At 41.0% G+C, this 18,118-nt stretch overlaps 1 non-coding gene across 1 annotated transcript; it reads right to left on the reverse strand.

The window, feature by feature from the left end:
• Window positions 1-17,194: 17,194 nt before the first annotated feature.
• On the reverse strand, window positions 17,195-17,301 carry LOC132028946 (U6 spliceosomal RNA). The gene has a single exon (XR_009407600.1). It is a non-coding gene; the product is annotated as a U6 spliceosomal RNA (small nuclear RNA).
• Window positions 17,302-18,118: the final 817 nt, after the last annotated feature.

Genomic DNA, 18,118 nt, shown 5'->3' on the forward strand with positions numbered 1-18,118 from the left:
GATGGTTTAACAGGCAGATTCTATCGTTCTTTTTTTTTTTTTTTTTTCATTCTTGGTTTTAATTTTTTAGTTTTTTTAAAGTTTTTATTCAGGGGCACCTGGGTGGCTCAGTGCGTTAAAGCCTCTGCCTTCAGCTCAGGTCATAATCTCGAGGGGTCCTGGGATCGAGCCCCGCATCGGGCTCCCTGCTCAGTGGGGAGCCTGCTTCCCCCTCTCTCTCTGCCTGCCTCTCTGCCTACTTGTATCTCTGTCTATCAAATAAATAAATAAAATCTTTTAAAAAATTTTTTATTCAATTTCCAGTTAGTTAACATACAATGTAATATGAGTTTCAGGTGTGCAATATAGTGATTCAACAATCCCGTCCGTACATCACCCAGTGCTCATCATGACAAGGGCACACCACCTCCATCACCTCTTTCCCCGACTCCCCTGCTCACCTCCCTTCTGGTAACCATCAGAGTGTTCTCTAGAGTTAAGTGTCCGTTTCTTGGTTTGCCTCTCTTTCTCTAGTTTTTTTCCCCCTTTGCTCCTTTGTTTTGTTTCTTAAATGCCACATATGAGTGAAATCATATGGTATTTGTCCTTCTCTGACTGACTCGTTTCATTGCATTTTAAAGTGATTGCTTTGCATCATGTGAAGAAAACCAGTTGTCATGGGTCCGGTTGGAGCCATTGTAACAGTGAGTGAGAGATGATGGGGCTTCTGTAAGGTTGATTGGGCCCTGAAAATGGACAAATTAATATATCTCAGAGTTAAATACATGCTTTTTTAAAAAATAATGAGAATTGAGGATTTTCTTTATTTTTTTTTAAAGATTTTTTTTATTTATTTGAGAAAGAGAACAAGAGAGAAAGAGCAATAGCTGGTTGAGGGGCCTCGGGAGAAGCAGATTCCTTACTGAACAGGGAGCCTGATGCGGGGCTCTATCCAGGGACTCTGGGATCATGACCTGAGCTGAAGGCAGTTGCCTAACAAATTGAGCCACCCCGGTGCCCCAAGAATTGAGTATTTTTTTTTAAATAAAGATTTTATTTATTTATTTATTTATTTATTTATTTATTCTTTTTTTAAGATTTTATTTATTTATTTGACAGACAGAGATCAGAGTAGGCAGAGAGGCAGGCAGGGGGTTGGGGGGTCGGGGGAGAAGCAGGCTCCCTGCTGAGCAGAGAGCCCGATGCGGGGCTCCATCCCAGGACCTGAGATCATGACTGGAGCTGAATGCAGAGGCTTTAACCCACTGAGCCACCCAGGCACCCCAAGAATTGAGTATTTTAATGTTGATGTTGCCCCTAAGAAAGGCACTAATGTTATGGGGGAAAAAAATGCCTAACTTCCACGTAAATGCATAGAACTGACACATAATTTTTATGTATTTTTTATTGAATTCTCATGCCTAGGCAGAAGAGAACACCTACACCAGCCATAACCATAGGAGCTTTGAAACAGTGACTGATTCTTCTGCCAGGCAAACTCCTGTTCTCTGTGATTAGCAGAGGCTGAGTCACGCAGGCAACAAGCCTGTTTATATACAGTTGTCCTAAAATAGGCTGGATGGTAGAAGGAGGGGAAAGGTGGAACTCATATTCCCAAGTCGTTCTTACTAATTTCCTTTTGGGTACATTGGGTGCACAGGGATCTATTATCAAAGATGTGTCAGCTTATCTTGGGCGACTGTAGTGAATGGATTCTGTGTGTACATGTGTGTATCTCACTACTTTAATAACCCATACATCACCATAGCTAACTACAAACAAAACAAGCCCACAGAAATTCCATCAGTGAAAAAGTTTTGAGTGACATGGTTTCATTTGGTGACATAAGTACCTCCCTCTGTCATAGCAAACTTTATATGCATCTTCATTGTCTGGCAGCCAATAAGACAGGTTTGACGTAAATAACTTGGTAAACTCACTCTATAGAAGCTATAGTCTATAAGGCAGAATCTGGGCCTGTACTCTGGGTGAAGAATTTATCACATAAAACAGCATTCTTTGATATGAACCTCGTAAGGGAAAGGGAAACCCAGTACTCTGCTTCACCTCAAGCTTTAACCCCATTTCCTTCCAGAGGCTACACGCTGGGGCTTGCTTGGCTGGTTGAAATGTTGGCAGAGGGGGTGAAGGGGGAGTGCTACCTGAGACCAGAACAAAAATCTGGGGTCGGCTCAGCTCAGCTCTCATTTTTCCACAGGGCAAAGCAGTCAATGTGTTTGTTTACTTACTTACTAACAAACACATGACGTTTTGTTAGAGGGGAATGAAAGGAAAATAAGTAATACATAAACTATAGTTTATACATACTTATATATTAATGACTGAACTGTAAGGTAATTTGTTTCACGAGATTTTAAACATATCAATAAGGCTCTAGTCCAGGATATAGAAGATGCTCCCCCCACCAAAATTATTCAAAATTGGTGTTAATTGTTGAGGAAATGCTAGTAAAAGTTTCACAATTTCAGGAGCATGGAAAAAATCAAAATTCTACCTTACAGCCCCTCCTCTCAAAGCAACCACTGTTACATGGGGTTCCCGTCCTTTCGGATTGTTTCCAAGCACACACAGATTTATGTGTAATAGGTAACATAGTACTAACACAAAGCAGAAAGCACAGATCTTTTTTTTTTTTTTCAAGCAGGGATTCTACTAAACATACATTCTGTGAACTGCCTTTTTACTCGCTAGATACTGTACATAAAGAGCTGCCTCGTGCTTTTTAATGGATGCTTATTAGTTTGCCAGTCTCCGATTGGTAAACATTTAGAAAGTTACATTCAGTTAAGAAGTGTTCTGTGTAATGGTAGGATTCTTTCTGTGTGAGGATGGAATGTATTTATGCTATGGGATGATTTTTATCTAAATGCTTATAAACCACCTATGGATATGAACTGAGAACCATTTGAATTTATGGAAAACAGGCCCTGAGGCTTTACAGAATTCATCCAAGGTTGGAGAGCACTGAGTGGTCTGCCTTCTCAGCCTGGGGTCTTTTTTTTTTTGAGCCAGCGAAGCCACTGTCCCGTGGGGGACTGGAAGGGCACCGAGAGGGGGAAGAAGCTTTCAGCAGAGAAAATAATACAAGGAAAGGAGGCAGGAAAGTGACACAACGGGCAAGGGAAGGAGGAAGGACAAAGGGAGTCGGTGACCTTGCCAGCAGCCCTCGAAGAGAAAAGAGAGACCACAGGAGGGACTAAGGAACTGTGTGGAGATCCTTGGAGCCATTTTTTTCAAAGGATATTCTGTTGCCAAAATAAAATTTAAGGGAGAAGCCAGAAAGCATTCACATAGGAAGGACATTGTGAAATTTTGATTAAGTCCTGGCAGATGACTCAAAGAACATTGCTGTGACTCAGATTGGAATAAAAAAGCATGATGCAAGCTTGAGGAGGGGAATGGTTTTCATGAGGTTATTTTGGGGCTCATGCATACCAGTGATGAAGGTTATAAAAACGATGTATGTTGCCTCTAGGCAAAATTGCAGTGGAGCTGCCAACCCTGTCTGGGTCCCCACTCCCTCATCCTCAACTTTCTCCTACCTTGGATGGCATCCTCCCCCTTCTGGTGCCCTGAGTCACTGTGGCAGCTCCCCAATTTCTATAGTGTGGAGGCGAGCTTAGGGGCAGCTATTTAAGAATGCTATAAAGCAAGACAAATAGCAAAGTTTCCAAAAGATGTGTTTATCCACAGTCTACATTATATGAAGAGCAAGTTAATTGGTCATCTCAAACAATATTTCTCTTGCTCTGTAGGAGGTGTTTTGGGGGATTGGAGAAAGTGAAATCCTGCCCAGGCCACACACTTAATCCTTTGTACTGATGGCCATGGTCCTCATGTTCTCTCTGCTTCCTCCTTTTCAAAATCTGCTCTGAGGACCGGTGAGGACGAACTCAGATAAGGCACTTCTGGATTGTAAGCTCAGCTGCTGCAAAGACTGGGTCTATCACATGAGTCAGGGAACAAGACTTAACCCAAAGAGTCCATCTATTTGGGGCGCATGTTAGTTGGTGGAGTATTCTGGAAGAGAAGCTGGTCCTCACAGCCTCCTGATGTTTGTCTACCTCTCCGTCTGCTCCCCAGACAAGGCCAAATGACAGTCCAGGGATTCAGCTGATGCTTTTAGGATAAGGAGAAACTACACTGTCATTGATCAAATAAGTAAAATATTGGGTAGCTTCTCAAGTATATTAAGATATATGAATGAAGATATCTTCATTGTGAGTGAAATGTGCTATTTTAAATACACTGAGCCCTTTTCCTAGGCTCAAGCCTGACAAGGACATGGCTCTGGTGAAGAGTTCTGCAGGGGCTGAATGTTACCCTCAGGGAGTTCATAAGAGGATGTTAAAGTGGAAGTTTTAACCTAGTGGTTGATGTTCCAGGGAATTTTATTCCTCACTGCCCTTCTTAAGGGGAGGAGGCAGATTAGCCAGAGACTGTAGGAAACAGAAACTACTCTAGATATTTTAATCAAAATGAGGTTCATTTCAAGAGATTTGGTGGTCTGAAAGTTTTAGAAGGGCTGGAGGAGCAGACATCAGGCTTGGCCGACAGAGGCTGACATTTAGGGCAGACCCACTGAATGTGCCCCAGGCAAGCTGTCACTCTGGCCACTCTCCAGAGATGCGGAGTCAGGAAGCTAACCCTAGAACTTGAAACCATGACGTCAGGCTCATACCACTGGAGCTGTGATCCAGAGAGAAGAAGACATCTGCCATGGACTGATGCAGCTGCTTCTTAGTGTCCGTGAAGCTAATGAGTGGACCCTGGATCATGGATGCCGAAAAGTACTATGTCTATCTCCGTGGCCTTCTTGGCAGGGAGAAGGTCCCTTCCCCCACCTGCCTGTTCCATTCTGCCTTCTAAGTCTTGTTCAAGTGCCTTTGGTTGACAGACACCGTAACTGCAGGCGAATCTGAACGTGATGATTTTCAATTTTTCAGTGTAGGAAAGTAGAGAAGACAAGAAATTGGAGTCGATGCTAGGGACCATTTCACCATATTTGCTATAGAAGGGAAGACTAGGGTGGCAGTGGCATCAGGGGCGTGACTCCCATTTCCTTTAGGTCCAGGGAGATGAGCTTCAGAGACACCACTTGGAGATCTAGCAATGTGTCCTTGACACTTTGCAGTTTAGGAGGGGGGAGGGGCAGGGAATTCTGACCCCTGTCTGGGGAACCTAAGATTGACAGATGCTCTGACTGCAGGGGCTGAGGTGATTAGAGCTACATTGTGACTGGCCTCTTCTCTCAGAGCTGGGGATTCGAAAGGAAGAAAGTAAAAGGAATCACGAAGGTTTCCAATAGACATACAATGGCCTCCACAGGTGGTATGGAATGACTCCAGTCTGTGCAAGTCGTTGTCTGAAGTGGAGGAGAGGCTGTAGCAGGAGGAGAGTGGAGATGGGCTTTGAATTCTTAGGAGTTAAGCAAAGAGCTGTAAGCATGGAGCAGGAGGAGATTGGAACAACCCTATTAAGAAGGACTCCCAAGAATTGACAGACTTTCGCCCTAAGGGAAGGAATCGGGTTTTATACTCTGCCAGCCCTGCAGGGTGTGCTGAAGGCTCAAATCAGCTTCAGACAAGTACAAATGGTCCTGCTGCCTTGAATCTCCTCTCTCCCTATATTCATGGGTCAGAAACTAAGTACAGGAAGGGGAGGAGGAGGAATTGCAAGATGGTGAAAGTGGAGAAATGGACTGAATTGCATCTCCTCATCTTCAATTCCAATGTTGAAGGCCGAAGCCCTAACCCCCAGCCTAGCTGAATTTAAGACAGGGCCATTAAGGAAGTAACTAAGGTTAAATGAAGCATAAGGATAGAGCCCTGATCCGATAGGATTAATGCCCTTATCAGAAGAGACACCAGAGAAATCTCTCTATCCATCTCATTAGGACACAGCTAGAAGGCAATTGTCTGCAAGCCAGGAAGTCAGTCCTCACAAGGAACTGAAATGGCCAGCTCTTTGATCTTGGACTTCTCCGCCTCCAGAATTATGAGAAATAGATTTCTGTTCTAGAAACTATCTAGTCAACAGTGTTTTGTTGGAGGTAGCCTGAACACACTAACACAGTGAGCAGCCAGCCAAGCCCTTTCTCCATCTAATTGTAACCTACAAGCTAGAGGAAGACTCTCAACTTTAAAATGAGTTTGGAGCTTCAGTAATTATATAGACCTGGGCTTTTTGCTTGTTTAATTGAAACCACAACTTGTTACATATTCCCAGAGTGAACAGAAAATCATGGGGTTGTATTAGATTTTTTTTAGGGACTAGAGAAGAAATAGCCTGAAGACTGAATTTAAGGAGACAGTGAGGACAGAAAAGAAAGCTGTTTGGTGAGTCCATCTTAAGAATTATTCTTGTTCAACATATTGATTATAAATTAGCCTCAAAATCAATACATAATGGTTCATAGTCAAGATAACCTACATATCCTTAAGGAGATGGAATGACTACTGGCCTCTTAGAAAGGACAGTACCTGGCTGAGTGTACCAGTCAGAGTTGGATCAGCTCACCATGGAAACAAAGACAAAGAGAGTGGGCGAGCAGGCTGAGGTGTTGAAACCTATCCAAGTCCAGCACAAGGGATGGGCCTGTTGGCCTAACTGCCTGAAATGCTTCCATTTCCATAGCAAACAGTCCCTCTAGTGGGTGAGAGGGCATCCATCTTTCTAAGTAGAGAGATGCTCCTTAGGGTTGATTAATTACCATTGTTGTGATTCCATCATCACCTTTGGGTAAATCAGCTCACTATGTAACAAGTTGAGAGGAGAGAAAATGCTAGGAGTTGAAGGGAGTGTTGGGGTAAGAAGGAAGAGAGATGGTACAGTGAGGGAAGCCCAAGATTATTTCAGTCTCACAGTTGTATTTCTCATTAAAAATGTACACAGTAGACACACTGGTACTGCTGATTATACTTGGGCTTCCCATGGCTGGGTCCAAGAGCAGGATGTACCGACTTGCTAACACAAGTTTTTGAATCTTCTGGATGACTTGATAATTCATGGTAAATTCATGGATTGTCACTCTGGTTTGTGTATATCAGTCCCAGTGAGTTTGGTTAATGTGAGTCTGTCCCTGCAGGAGGAGTTTTTTCTCAGTGTCTGCCAAATATCAATCAACTGGTCAAGCAATAGATTGATAAAATTTCTAGTTTTAAATCTGATACCCACGTACTAGTAAATTATCAAGATAAATACTTTATTGTGAATCTCTTGGCAGCTAGCTTGCTGTACTTCTGGAAATATGCATTGTCAACTGCTTTTCCATTTTCAAATGTACCAAAGGTTTACATAGACAGAGGGAGAACTCAAGCTTGTGAGCCCTCTAGGAATCCATGCGGATCATGGCATTTAAGCTGGATTTGTTTAATGAATCACAATATAATTTCCTCTACTGTTCATGACTGTTTTGTTGCTGAAAATGTTTTCCAAGCAGTCTTACAACTTCTTACTTTAATTTATTCAAGCATTTGGCATATGATAGGTAAACTGCCTCAGGTGTTCAGCACAGAGACCAGCTATAATCGAGGTGGAAATAACAATTGTGTAAATAGTCTGACAAGGAAATGTACTTTCTTCCCAGGTACTGAAAGCCAGATCAAGGAGAGTATATCCATTAGCCACCCCTAGTCTGGCTTCTTCAGCCACTCTGGCCCTTTTCCCAAGCAGGATAATTCTCATTACTAAAATAGAACAGCTCTAAAGCAAGCAGGCCACATGATGTTTAGATGGGGTGAGGACCCGTGGCAAACATTTCTGACCTTCTACCAATGTGAAACCAGAGTAGGTTAATGTCCTCTTTGCAGGAAGAAACCAAATCTAATGGGTCACAGAGAATCCAGATTTTGATGAGAAAAGTTGACCCTGATAAAAGCAAAAAATGTGGCCTCTTTCACCACTTGTCTGTAAATCGTGTAATTGACTCAACCAAATGAAACCGTTCTTTCAGGCTTAAGAGTCAGCATTTCAGAGAAGTCTGTTTGTTTAATGTTAGATTTTTGAAGATGTTGACTACATTCTCAAAATTTGGTATACCCCCTAAAGGAAATCAACACACTCTTTAAAGTCTAATTGTGGTTTAGACTGCTCAGTTGCCAAGCAAGGGACAATGTAATGTGTTTGGACCCCCTCTCCTATGTGATTTCTAGAATTTTACCAGAAATGAACAAATGCATAGCAAAGTAGGGTGGGTTTATAGGTTTAAAAGTCAATAAAGCTAAAGATAGAAATTAGCAAAGTGGAAATAAAGAACAATTCTCTAATTTACATACCATAAAATTTACCCATTGGGAGTGTTCAATTATTTTTCACCAAATGGCAGTTGTACAACCATTATCATACCCAGTTTTGGAACTTTTCTATTGCCTCAGAAAGTTCTCTTCTGCCCATTTGCAGTAAATCTTCACTCTAGCCCTAAGGCTAAGACACTAACCTAATTTCTGTCTTTATAGATTTCTTATAAATGGAATACAATATGTACTCTTTTGTACATTTAGCTTCTTTCAGTCCGCCTGATGTTTGGCTGTTAGGAACAACACTGTGATGAACATTCTGTACAAATCTCTGTAGATATTTGATTTTTCTATCTCTTGGACAGATGCTTCAGAGTAGGATTGCTAATTTTGTGGTAAGGTTATGTTTAACTTTTTAAGAAGCTACCAAACCATTTCCCAAAGTGGCTTTGCCACTTTACATGCCCATGAGCAAAGTATGAAGGTTATTTCTCTATGTCCCCTCCAACACTTCTTATTGTCTATCTTGATTTTAGCCATTCTGGTGAGCATGAAGAGGTAAGTCATTGTTCTTTTAATTTGCATTTCTCTAATGAGTAATGACATGAACACCTTTTCATATGTTTTTAAATGTTGCTATATTTTCTTTGGTGAAATATTCATTTAAATATTTTGTTTATATTTTATTGGGTTATTTATCTTATTATTGAGTTCTGAGAGTTCTTTATATATTTTGGATATAAGTCTTTTTTTTATAGATATGATTTGCAATTATTTTCTCCTAGTCTGTGACTTGTTTTTTGTTTTCTTGGTAGGGTCTTTTGAGGAACAAAAGTTTTTTAATTTTGATAAAGTCCAATGTACCAGTAGTTTTATTTTGTGGATCATCTTTTGGTGAGATTGGCTTTTTCTTCCTTTTCTTTCTTTCTTAGGGAGGGCATTCTACTATAAACTGCTTCATGGGAACATATATTCTCCTCTGTTCCCTTTGCTATATCCCTAAAGTTGTGCAAGAGTAGTCTACTGTAGGAAAATAACGATAGGGAAAAGTTCTCAGATTGTTACAATCTCTAAAAGATTGTATAAAGAATGGAGAAAAATGAGCCTGCATGAGATGAAGTGGGAATAGAACCTAAAACACAGCATGGAAGCTACAATTAGACAAATGATGCAGTAAACCCAACATTAAATTAATATTCACAATAGGGTGGAAAATAGGAGGGAAGAAGTGGCTACCATTTAACACTATTGCTTCTTTCTGGCAATTATAAAAGGAAAAGCAGAGGCCTCTGGGGGGACCTTGACTCAAGGTGGACCATGGGAGGAGCTGGTGATGGCTTCCTCTCCATCATTCTCTTATCTCTCTTCTGGTGATATAGATTGAGTGAGTTAGGAGAGTGTCAAAGAGAGGAGAGAGAGCAGCACACTCAGCCAATAATATACATAGAAAATAATGACGTGGAAATGTTGGAGTTGGAAAACTCAGTCTTATATCCTGGCTTTGCCCTCAGCTAGCTAAGTCACGTCAGGCCAAATACTTGATCTCAGAGTGTTAGTTTCTTCCCCTGTAAAATGGGAACAATAATTCCACATCACAGAGGGGTGTGAGGATTAAGGGTGTGTGTTGGGGGTGGGGGGGATACTTCTGAATGTGCCTATAGCACAGTAGGACCCCAGCAGACTCTACCACAAGGACCCAGAGAAGTTCTGGGGCAAGGTATACTTAGGTGTGGGAAGTGTGCTGGCATTAGGTCCTGGAAGGTCAGAGAAGAAAACAGCCATTCGAGGCAAAAGTCTACACTCCTGCTATCAACCTACTGAGACACTAAGAACAAGAATTCGGTGTCTTCAGCAATCTGATTCGAGGAGTGGAATATAGAAAAGGCTCGCTGGGAGAAAGAAGCCCTGTAGTTTTTGTTGTTTTTATCTCAAGTTATTAGAGGTATAGCAGATCTTAGACTCTAATTGAAAGATAAATGATACTGGAGAACAAATGGGAGGGGAAGAGATTAGTTGAAATCTAAGCACCGTCATTGAAAAAGAAAAAAAGCAGGAAGAAATTTTCTCATCAGTTAAATGAAAGGGTTGGTGTAGCTAACCTCTGAGACCATTTCTTGTTTATGATTCTATCATGAGGAAAAGCTTTGCAGAGAAGCAAGACTGTACTTACCAGAAGGAGAGTTTCCAGAGAGATTTTAAGGTGGTTGATAAGATAGAGTTGCCCAAAAAATTCCCTAAAGAGGGAAAGGATTTTGAGTAAAACAAGAAAGCAGAAATAAAGAATTTCTACCTTAAGACACATGCCAACGTTTAAAAATTACTATATAGAAAACACTGAGGCCAAATATAATTCCATATGTAGAATCTTTTTTGTATAAAAATTTAGGAAAAGTCGATATTTTGGAATGTGACTCTGGGGATGGGTAACTTTCAGATTGCAATGTTAGACATAGCAATTAAATTTGGAAAGGCCTGGAGATTTGCAAATGGGTTATGTGAATCAGGAAGACAATTGAACGACAGCTCATTTAAAGGGCCTAGACCTGCACCTGGGCTTGAAGGAATACCGTGGCCCACATATGTCACAATTAAATAGATCGACATTGAAAAGAGTATTTCCAGAGACTGGCAATTTGCCCCTAATTCTCTAGGTGGGCAAATCTGGTTGCCAGCACCCAGCCACTTAGACCCACCAGGCAGATTTATTTGTGTCATATATAATGGCTGTGACAGAGTTTTAAAATATATGCTTCAACATTTAAATATGATGTTCTATAAAAATATAACTACTAAAATAACCTAGTCCTCACACCTGTGCTGAAGAGTTCTCATTCTTCCCTCTGTGTCTTTTCTTCACTCTTCACCGCTCTGCTCTCTGTTTGGACTGCGTCACAGGGCCCTTTGCCTCCTAGGTCCCTGCAGGGACCCTGGCAAATACCATACCCCAGTGCTAGGTGTTGGGGAAGAAACCTGATTAAGTTTACCAACCTCAGGAGAATGGGGGTTTTGTGTGGGTGAGTATGCGTGTGTGCATGTGTGTATGTGTTTAACTACAATAGCAGCATATGCTGATTTTGAAAAGTTTCTGTATATATCAAACTACATAGAGGCAAAATTGAGAGGCATCTTTTCCTCTTAAATCAGAAGTTCCTAAAAGTACATCCAAATAACCTATGTAGTTCTATTTCATAATTTTCTACACTGACTCTATTCTTAGCCTTTATACTGTGGTACTCACAGAACTTGGTCTTATGCTCACAGCTGAAACACAAGTGAAGGGAATGCTGACTTTGAACAATACTGTCTCCTCTCTCATTATCTCTATTCTCCTCTTTTCAAGGAATAACCATTTAATTATGACAACCTTGCTAACCATAATCTTACGGTATTTTTTCCTTCTGAACAATGTAAAGGTATTTTTGAGTAAAAGAAATATTTTTTAAATTTCAAAAATAGTACATCACTGGGACGCCTGGGTGGCTCAGTCAGTTAATCATCTGCCTTCTGGGATCAAGTCCCACGTGCATCAGGCTTCCTGCTCAGCCGGGAACGTGCTTCTCCCTCTCCCTCTGCCCCTCCCCCCTCTTTGTGGTCTCTCACTCTCTGTGTGTCAAATAAATAAATAAAATCTTAAAAAAAAATAGTACATCATTATGAACACCTTAAGCAAAAACAAGTAAAAATGTAAATGTGTTCCGTTCCCCTCCTAATCCTTACCCCCAAACCACCTCCATTCCATACTCAGGGATGACCATTGCTTAAACATATTTTGAAAATGCCTGAATAAGCAGAACACATTATCTTAAGATGTTTTTAAGATATGAAAAAAAAAGTCAGAGAAAGAGAATTAGTTTGTATCTTGTTCATACACAAAATGGGCTCAAGGTGAGAACAAAGCCTACAAAGGGGGAAGCAAAAAGACTAAGAGACAAGGCTAAAACAAAACAAAACAAAACAAAAACCCACAACATTCTGGGAGAAAAGTGTACCCCTAGAGAGGAATTCAGTTTGTTGGAGGGAAATGAAGAAGAGATTCAGTTTTACCAAGTTTTAAGAATTGAAACTTCCAGGGAGAAGTAGAGATAGAGTGTGGTTCACAGAGCATGGGAAACAGCTCACTCAAGGGAATGTGGAGGGCTCCAGCCGAAGCATGACAGGGTCCCTCAGGGCTGTCACTAAGATGAACAGAGGAGACAACATCTGATTGCTAGACACTCAGTTTTAAGGCCTTGGGCACAACCCATTTGGCACAGAGGCAAAGGGATGATAGAATGGACAAAAAAGGGCTGGTAATAAGAAAATATTAAGCAGACAACAGTCTGATATTAACGGCCCCATTGGTATATTGACATTTTTAACAGAAAATTTATAATTAGAGAGTGTGGCTAAGAAACTAAAGAGTGAGATTTAGTACCAAGTAGGGTACAAGTGAAAATCTTTCTGTTTTTTGTTTATGGCTATGACTGCTTATAGAGCCCACTGCTGATTCACAACCAGACTTAGAATTTCTTTTTTCTCCCCAAAATAGTCACTATGTTTTTGGGAAATCACTGTGTTGAGATTAGACCCCTAAGGGCATTTTGCGTGAGAAAACGTTTGAAAATAAGATCCCGCACAAGCTTTCAGAGGGCTAATTGTGGGCTTGAGCCCATTTAGGAAAGAGAGAAAAATCCTCCCTAAGGGGAAGTGGGAAGAAAAATGAGGAACAAAACTGCAAGAAAGAGGTAGGCTAGAGATGTTTATGCTTGGTAACTTTGTATTATCGGTTTCTGAGTGTGGTATGAAAAAAAAATTAATAGACAATGATTGAACAGGAAGTTATAAAGTGGAGGGAAATGAATGAATTCTCCAACGTAGGGTTAAACTATGTTTGTTATTATTATTATTATTAAACACTTATTATTCATTGAGCTAGGTTTTTTAGCTATAGGTGTTATTAAGATAAGAGAGTTGTTGTCCAGGAAGACATAAGGCTTGCCTCATTACTTATTTTTTAAAACTGCCTTTGTAGCACTTTTCCCACTAGAGGATGTTGATCATTAGGTTCATATCTGGCTTTGCAAGCCAATTTCCCCTAATTATTGAGTAGATAGATGTCTAACTGTTGAGCCTCAAGACCAGAACGGAGGACTGTAGAGCAAGCATTTCTTCAAGGGAGCAGATCCCAGCCAGTGAGTAGCAGAGGGAGTGTTTAATAGCGTGGCAGTAAATAAAGGAGTAACACTAACTGTTTCTACCTCCAGTCCTCAATAGCTGTCCAAACCCAGAGCCTCAAAATGGCAGTCACTGATTTACCCCTTCGAAATCACATACTTAGCCACACGATTTTAAAAAAGAAAGAAAGTCCTAATTGCATTTAAGTAAGTTGAATATCAAGAACCCCGGATATGGGTAGAATTCCTTTGATCGTAAGGCACAACGTGGTCATGTGCTAATGGGAAAAAAAAAAAATCCACATGCTGAGATCCAGGGAAGCTGATCAGCTGGCCATGGGAAAGGTGAGAACCAAGTCAGCTTTGGACACTGGCTATGTTCTCCCCTCTCCTTTCCTGTTCTCCTCATCCTTTCCCTCCTCCTTCTTTCCCCCCTTTCCCTTCCCCTTCTCCCCTCTTCTTTTCTTGGCAACTTTATTCTTTCCTCTATCTACTCAGCTGACACAAAATTACTTCATCTGGATAGCCCGCCTTCTTTCCCTCAAACCTTCACTTTTGCATATGCTGCGTCTTCACCCTGGACGGTTGTCCCTTCTCTTTGCAGCTTGGTTGGATCCTGTCTGCCTCTTCAGAGTGTTCTCAGGTGCAGCCTTCTCCAAGTAGCTGCCTTTGATCCCCTGAGGCTGGGTAGATGCCCACCTTCCAGGTCCACCCATGCTAACTGTTCTGTCTTATGGCTTTCCACTCTGTATTGTATTTCCCTGACCACTTTGCCTTTCTTCCACTGCACTGAGAGCTCCTTGAAGGCAGAAACTGTCCTTTGTTCCCGTAGAGCTTTACCCTCTGGAAACCTCTGTGAATGGCATGCCCTGGGGTTATGCCGTGCCCCTCTGACCAGAAGCTCTGTAAGTACTCCTTGAATAGATGAATGGGTGGATAAATGTATCTGTTGCTCACACTTCAGGATTATACATCAATTGTTTGTATTCTCCCAGCACCTGGTCTTCCCACTGTTGTCTTCCTCATCATGGCATGCATCAGATTTACTTGTGTTTGGGGTTCAAGCCTAGTAATTTTATAGTGCAATTCAGGACAGGTCTAGAACTACGTAAAATTGTGCTGACACCAATAGAGAAAGACACTGACTCACCTCTTGGATTCCCTGACTCAGAATTCCAGCTGGAAAAAAAGAGCACACGTGTAGGGAGATGGCTCAAGACAAGCGGCTTTATCCACTTCTAGAAGCCAAGGTTTACTTTGGATATCAAATGACTGAACTGGTTGGTACTCCTCTCGAAACTTCCATTCCCAACCAGAGAAATTCATGGTGTGTAAAGAAAATAATGGTTTGTGATTTGTATTTTTGTGATTTTAAGATTATTCCCTGGAGGCACCTCTGTGTTCATTTTCTCACCAGGCTTATAAAAACTCTTGTTTTGCTTCTTTCGCTAGATTGTAGAAATCGGTTTTAATACTTCTGACTTGACTGCAGCAGTCTGCACTACACATTAGCCTTGTCTTTAATCCAAAAATTACAGTTTTAATTTTACAGTTCCTGGCTGCCCTGAGAGTCGTTACTGCCCATAATCAAGGCTCATACTCACCTGTAAAAAGAGGGTATAAAGTTGATTTGAACCCTAAAGTATTTCACAGTCTAGTATGAATAACACTATTCAAGCTCTTTTCCGTAAGCAGCAGATTGTATTGCTGATTTATAGGTGTCATAGTCCCAGTAGGGCTTATCGTGATTTCTTGGGATTTCAACATCAAGAAGAATCATGTTCTGTTTCTAATTAGAAGCAAAAAGAGATAAACTGCATTTTTTTTTTTAAATGAGAAAGTGGGATTTCCCTCCCAAAGCTCATGGGGAAATTTTTGGCTTACTTGATTTTGCTGCCACAACCACGGAGGTCAGAATGTCCTTAAGTATAAGAAACTGTTTCGAACTCTGTGCTTGAGTATTAATTTCTGTCACAGCTAGTTTCAGTGCCCTTGTGTCCATAGTTAGGTTTCACTCTCAAGCATCCTTTACTCAATATAAGTAAGTACCCAAAAAAATCTCCATAGTAGCCTGAGGGACATTCCTTACAGATAAGCATAAGAGGAGTTTCCAAGAAGCAAGTGATGTTCTGGGATGGGAAGGTCAAAGAGAGAAGCAGGTCAGTCTCAATTAAAAATAGCCACTTAAACAGTAAGACTCTAATAGGGGTAAGTGCAAGGAATTTTGCTTTTATGGAGCCATGTAGATGTCTACTAAATATTTTGTTTCATTAATTTCAACTCTACTTTTTGGTTTCTGGGACATTTTGGATTAGGAGAAGCTGAAAGGAGGTAGCTTACAAGTAAATGATTTCCTTCTGCTGTATAAATAACCGAACTGGTGGTGTGTTGGCTGATGGCCATACCCGTTCATGAAGCTCCAAGCCAAGATTTGTTCTTTCCTGGGTTGAGATTTTTCCAGATTTTTTAAGATTTTTTTTCCACATTTAGGAGCAATTGCATTCTTCCCTCATGAAGGCTTGAGCAATCAAAGGAGGAATGGAAAAGGAGGAAGCTTCTCTGTTAACAAGGTCACTAAATATTTCATTCCAGAAAGCCAACTGGCACTTGCTCAGCCATTCAGAGTTGAAAGGCCACAGAACACCTGGATCAGGTGTTTCCTTCCTTATCTTAAGGGTATAGTTGCCGCATACTTGGATAGTATCAAACATGAACTTACCAAGCAGCCTCCCAAATCTCCCTGCAAATCACACATCAGTAATCAGGTGAGGCCAAAAATACTTTTTCTAGGCAAAAACATCTGCCCCACTTTCCAGTCCCTGATGCCTACAATACCACCAGTAAAGATTTTTATTGCTATATTAAAGAACTGGGTTTATAAGCCAGAAGTTTGGGATTGTGTCTTTGGGTTATTGTGGCAGTCACTTAACCTCTTGGATCCCATTTCTCATCTAAGCAATTGGATTAATAATGCTGTCTTTTAGGCTGTGAAGATTAAATGAGATATTAGCTGTTGTCAAATTTTGGTGCATAAGGAAGTTATCTTGTGTTTTGGTTAAAAATGTAGATTTTGGTCTTCCTTCAGAAGATAATGTTCATTTACTTATTTTTATAAATGTAAAGACTTGTATAAGAGTTAGCAATTGTTCTTGTCATCCTGGGCATTCCTGGAATGGTTAACACTTTGAATGGTAATCAGCCTATTACACATCAGGAAAGGGAATGGAGTTAAAGAAATTGATATCCATTGAATATCCAATATGGTGTAGGCCTATTACCCACATTATTTACTTATATGAGATAGGGATTATGATTCCCCCTTTACAGATGAGGAATGGAGGCTGAGAGAGTGAAGATTCTGGTTCAGCCTCAAAGGGCAGGGTTTGTGGGCCTGCCTCCAAAGTCCAGGCTCATCCCACTATAGCAAAATTAATTCACTAATAGATAGATAGATAGATCTAGATAGATCACTAATAGATATGGATCATTTCTTCTAGGATTTTAGAAGAGGAAAGATACAAATAACAGGTCCTCAAAGTGTGACTTCCAGAACAATATGTTTAGCATCATCCTGTGAACTTGTTAGAAATGTGAATGCTTGGGCCCCATTTCACACTTCTGGATCAGAAACTGAGCCTGAGCATGGTTACACAACATGCCCAAGATTACACAAAACTCCAACTAGTCCTCTCCACTCTCTTTTTATGACCTTTGGATAAACTCTCCAATGAATACATTCACTCTTCTTGTAGGTTGAAGAAACTTGGGGGTCACAATTCTTATTGCATCCCAGTCCTGATGATCTTACCCTGGTTTTCCAGCAGCCATTCACGTGTCATCCTTGCGCAGGGGCCATGCTAATCTTCTCTGTATCGTTCCAATTTTAGTATATGTGCTGCCGAAGCGAGCACTCCAGCAGCCATTCACACATCCACCCGACATCATTGGTTCCTTGGGTGCTAGACATGTAAGCATGAAGGGGCTCCCACCTGATGTTATCATCGATGGGTGAAGAAAGAAACAAGCTAATATTTACTGTGCAGGATACTTTCAGAGAGACTAGGTATATCAAACTTTACCTGAGGATGTCAGGAAATGGTTATAATGGCTAACATTTATTGAGCACTTACCACATGCCAGGAACTGCTCTAATTTTTTTTTATACTTATTTAATCATCTCAACAATCCCCTGAGGGAGGGACTATTATTATACCATCTCACTGATGAGAAAACAGTCACAGAGAGGTTATATAACTGCCCCCCAAGGCCCACAGTCAGTGTAAGCTAAGCATTTCCATTATGTTTTTTCTAAAAATTCAGTTTTGTGGGACCTTGACATGCTTTAAAAAAAATAGTTAATTAAATTTTTTAAATGATTTTATTTATTTAATTATTTGAGAGAGACAGAGAGAGCAAGAGCGAAAGAGCAGGCACAAGCAAGCATGGGCAGAGGGAGAGGGAGAGGAAGGCTCCCTACTGAGCAGATAGCCTGACGTGGGGCTTGATCCCAGGACCCTGGGATCATCACCTAAGCAAAGGGCCAACACTTAATGGACTGAACCACTTAGGCACCCCTAACTTATTTATTTTAGAGAGAAAGAGAACATGAGTAGGGGAAGGAGCAGAGGAAGCAGGAGAGAGAATCCCAAGCAGATTCACCATGAAGCATGGAGTCTGATGCTATGTGGGGCTTGATCCCATGACCCCAACCTCATGACCAGAGCTGAA

Source organism: Mustela nigripes, chromosome 12, assembly GCF_022355385.1.
Source record: "Mustela nigripes isolate SB6536 chromosome 12, MUSNIG.SB6536, whole genome shotgun sequence".
NCBI lineage: Eukaryota > Metazoa > Chordata > Mammalia > Carnivora > Mustelidae > Mustela > Mustela nigripes.